Source organism: Mytilus edulis, chromosome 11 (assembly GCF_963676685.1).
Source record: "Mytilus edulis chromosome 11, xbMytEdul2.2, whole genome shotgun sequence".
In the NCBI taxonomy this organism is placed as follows: Eukaryota; Metazoa; Mollusca; class Bivalvia; order Mytilida; family Mytilidae; genus Mytilus; species Mytilus edulis.
In genome coordinates this window covers 35,418,405-35,423,101 of record NC_092354.1, presented here as the reverse complement: position 1 = coordinate 35,423,101, position 4,697 = coordinate 35,418,405, and the positions used below count along the sequence as shown (strand labels likewise).

The 4,697-nt window shown below is 29.5% G+C and overlaps 1 long non-coding RNA gene across 1 annotated transcript; it reads right to left on the bottom strand.

Annotated features, from left to right (window-relative positions):
• Positions 1 to 210: 210 nt before the first annotated feature.
• On the bottom strand, positions 211 to 4,307 carry LOC139495515 (uncharacterized). Its single transcript, XR_011657375.1, has 3 exons — positions 3,805 to 4,307; positions 2,279 to 2,393; positions 211 to 1,786 (listed from the first exon to the last, which is right to left on the bottom strand). It is a non-coding gene; the product is annotated as an uncharacterized lncRNA (long non-coding RNA).
• Positions 4,308 to 4,697: the final 390 nt, after the last annotated feature.

Sequence of the window (4,697 nt, the reverse complement as noted above, 5' to 3'; positions counted from 1 at the left end):
GTTTATCTTCATCACTTGGTTTGTATAAAAGTCAGAATATGACAACAGACAATTTTTACCATACGTCACAATGATTATGGCCTAAAGAGAACTATGATAGGTACATGTAGCCGTGAAATTGGCAATCATATCAAATCTCCTTTGTTAATAAGACGGATAACTTGGCCTGATTAAATGTGACATATACTTAGCTACAGTGTCAACATAACAATTAGTTTATTCTGTTTATTAATTCAATCCATAAATTTTGATCAAGATTCAAATATATGTACTGCACAAAACAAAAAAAACAAGGGCATACTACATTGATACTTATATTAAAGTTTATTTTTTTTTGGTGTACATATTTCTAAATAGCACAGAAATGTTAACACAATTATTTAAAAAAAAATACATTTTTTGACTTATCATTTCCTTTTAACAGATTTGTTTTAATATAAATTGATCCCATTTTCTGTTTCTCTGTAATAATTTGGAACTTATTTTATCAACACATATACATCTTTTTAGAAATTCATATAAACCCTTGCTTAACATAAATGACATGTATAAATATTTGCCTATAAACACATGAAACATGATAAATATCTAAATAGTTTCAAAAAAATTTGAAATATTCTTTCAGACACCCAGTTATATTTTAAAAGATAAAGATCCATAAACAACTAAGTTGATATTCTTAAAATTGTCCTCTATCAAAATTGTCATTTTCAATATTGAAGTCTCTCAATTACTGAAGTAACTTCCAAAATATTACCAAAAGTCAAACATATACATAACTAGAGGCTCCAAAGAGCCTGTGTCGCTCACCTTGGTCTGTGTGAATTTTAAACAAAGGACACAGATGGATTTATGACAAAATTGTGTTTTGGTGATGGGGATGTGTCTGTAGATCTTAATTTTCTAAACATTCTTGCTGCTTACAATTATCTCTATCTATAATGAACTTGGCCCAATAGCTGCAGAGGAGAATGTTAGTGAAAATTTACAAATTTTACGAAAATTGGTACGCCGGGTCACCGGACACAATTTTTAAACAAAATACTCCAATAATGATTGTGGCCAAGTTTGGTTTTATTTGACCCAGTAGTTTCAGAGGAGAAGATTTTTCTAAAAGATTACCATGATTTATGAAAAATGGTTAAAAATTGACTATAAAGGGCAATAACTCCTTAGGGGGTCCATTGACCATTTTGGTCATGTTGACTTATTTGTAGATTTTACTTTGCTGAACATTTTAGCTGTTTACAGTTTATCTCTATCTATAATAATATTCAGGAAAATAACCAAAAACAGCAAAATTTCCTTAAAATTACCAATTCAGGGGCAGCAACCTAACAACGTGTTGTCTGATTCATCTGAAAATTTTAGAGCAGATAGATCTTGACCTGATAAACAATTTTACCCTTGTCAGATTTGATCTAAATGCTTTGGTTTTTGAGTTATAAGCCAAAAACTGCATTTTACCCCTATGTTCTATTTTTAGCCATTGCGGCCATCTTGGTTGATATGACGGGTCATAGGACACAATTTTTAAACTAGATACCCCAATGATGATTGTGGCTTAGTTTGGTTAAATTTGGCCCAATAGTTTCAGAGGAGAAGATTTTTGTAAAAGTTTACAGACGACGGACGACGACGGACGCCAAGTGATGAGAAAAGCTCACTTGGCCCTTTGGGCCAGGTGAGCTAAAAAACTTAATAGGTATTGAAATGTTTTGTTGGTCACTTTGAGTCTCCCAAACTGGTTACAGTTTCATGTGTGTTTTTCTTTAATCTCAGTCACCTGAAAAAAATGAAGGAATAGTCAAGCTACATACATGTATGTATACATTTATACATCAGTTTTTTGCTTGAAAATGTTTTAAATTAATTATATTAAATAAGATGAGTTTTAATATTATATACATGTATTCAAGTACACATATTTGAAGTTGAATATAATTTGTTAGAAGATTTCACATTCAGGACTTCATATACATTTGTAGTGAGAGATTAAAACCCTTCTTGCATATCTGGAAAATAAATACTTGGTCTCATTAATTTTTATGTGTGTGACATCTGTGTTTTAATTTGTTCTTAAATTAAGCTGACACTGATCATCTTAAAATGTTTAACAATTCATTTGTTATGCATTCTTATTCTGATTTACATTATGTACTGATGTAATGTCTAGTATATTTACAGGATTTAAGATTTCACATACTTTATCTTATACGGTACATCTAAATAAAGATAAACATGTAAAAAATGTACTTTAAGAGATACTGGTACTCACTTTTGAATTTTCATATTAATGCAGTAGGTTAACTTCAAAATCAAGTTGATCCATTTCTCTAATTATAGCTATAGGCTCCTCTATATGTAAGTCTGTCATCTGATGTATCGTTTATCTGTTTGAAGAAATAACAGATTATAAGGTGATCAATTATTCTTTGAATTGAATTTGGAAAATTGTATTTAAAATCAAATTAGTTATTTTCTTATCTTAAGAACCAGTGGAAAATATATAATGAGCTGTTAGCATCTTACTACATTAAAACATTCAAAGTTACAAGACTTTTAGTATGATTTATAATTCTATTTTTAAATGGACAGGTTAATGTATGAAATGATCTAAATGAACACTTTAAAGCAGAACGGTAAATTGTGATTAACTTATTACTAAACAAGTTTACTTGATATATTTGAGTCAAATTAACCTTATGTGCTATGCGCTTCAGGATCACACATGTACATGTACAAATGTATCTAAATTATAATGACAAGATCTCAAAATGAGCTATTTTTTAAATTTTATTTCAGTTTTGAACTAAATGTTAAAAGTTTGAAATCCTTGCAATTGTATCATGTATAAATCATATGTCTAGATTTAGTTTCTAAGGACACGAAGGACAATAAACAACAAATTTATGAAACAAAGGTATTGCGGTCCCAAAAGATCCCATCTAAATAATGGATTAAGAATCTAATTATCTTAAGATTTGATATACAAGTTTTATTTTTATAAATAAATATATATGCAAGCATGATAACCACTTTTCAATATATGTGTGTCTTTCATATGTCATAAAATATAGGTACACTGTATATGTAGCAATCAAAATTACAGAAAATTTAAATTTGACCTTCCTGATTTTTAACTAATTAAGCTTACTGTTTACATGTATATCTGACATAAACATATATATGACTATCCTGATAACTGTAGGATTGTCTTTACTTTTATAAATTGTGACTTGGATGGAGAGTTGTATCATTGACACTCATACCACATCTTTTTATACATTTATCTATTATACATGTACATGCAAATGTATTCATTTGTAGTTGCATTTTGCTTACATGTACATTCATTTTGGCACATGAACATACATTACTGACATGTACATTCATTTTGGCACATGAACATACATTACTGACATGTACATATTTATAATGATAAGCATAATAAATAAGGTGACAGACATGTATGGTCTGTTGTGTATATGGAGGATAGTTGCACATGTGATTTTCTCATTGGCAATCATCATGATCATAACCAAATCTTCTTTTTTTTTGTAACTTTTGAGTCTGATAGTTTTATTTTTTTTTATTTTAAATTATTATCCTATTCAAATAATGCTTGAACATGATGACTAAAATTGTATAAAATTGCTTTCAGCACAGATCATACATTTGCAGAGAATAATTTCACATTGTAACTAAAAATATGGGGGAGAGGGGGGATTTATTAAAATTATTGAACAGGCCACATGATTTATCCGAGAAGTAATTTTAAACTTCCATAATTTAAACTTTTACCTGTTCCAACTGGTATAACTGTCGCAAAGAATTCTTTTATGCACTATAACTATCATCTGCTTCAAAGTGATACGCCTTTCCAGTTTTCAAGATGCCCAAAATTATGGCATTTAGATCTTTCTTTGCTTTTGGTGTCCATGATATACCATGTACTGTTTTAAGGTGGGAGAAAACTGTATGATTTCCAGCATTTGTCCAGCTGAATCATCAAAAACTACTCACGGATGGCTTTAAATTCCTCATATTCCACATTTCCAGCAAATAATACAATAATTTCAGTCTTATAAATGATCCTCATTCTCGTACAGAATTTGTAACTGCCTCTGTCTGGAAGTGATCACCTGTACATTATGTAACAATCTCCTGGTGAGGGAAATAAGTTTCCCAACACCACAAAATTATGTAGTTTTATTAAATGTTATCAAAATGTTCAATTATGTATAAAAACATACAACAGAAGTTCATTTTACTGTCAAAACATTACCTTTATCGGTTTTTAAATTGAAGAGCATCACTTTTGGTATGTCTAAACACCAAAAAGTCGAAAATAAACTGCTGTTTCCTGACAGTTTACTGCATTAGAACATTTACATATCAACAGATACCAGAGATGTTATTATCATTTCCTGCTGTATTCGTGGTCATCTTTTAGAATATATATCAATTGTTATATTGTAGGCTGTTTTTGTTGAGAAATTAATACCCCTATTTCCCTATATAAGCAGTCAAATTTAGTGAAAAATCAAATTCATTTTTTTATACATAATAACCCAATATGACTTTTAAAAATGTCATTTCCCAACAAAACAAGGTGGATACAATACAAAAACACATTTATCTCAAAAAGGTTGTTGAACAAAATTTCTAATTTCTGCCTGGTTTTCTCTGGCATT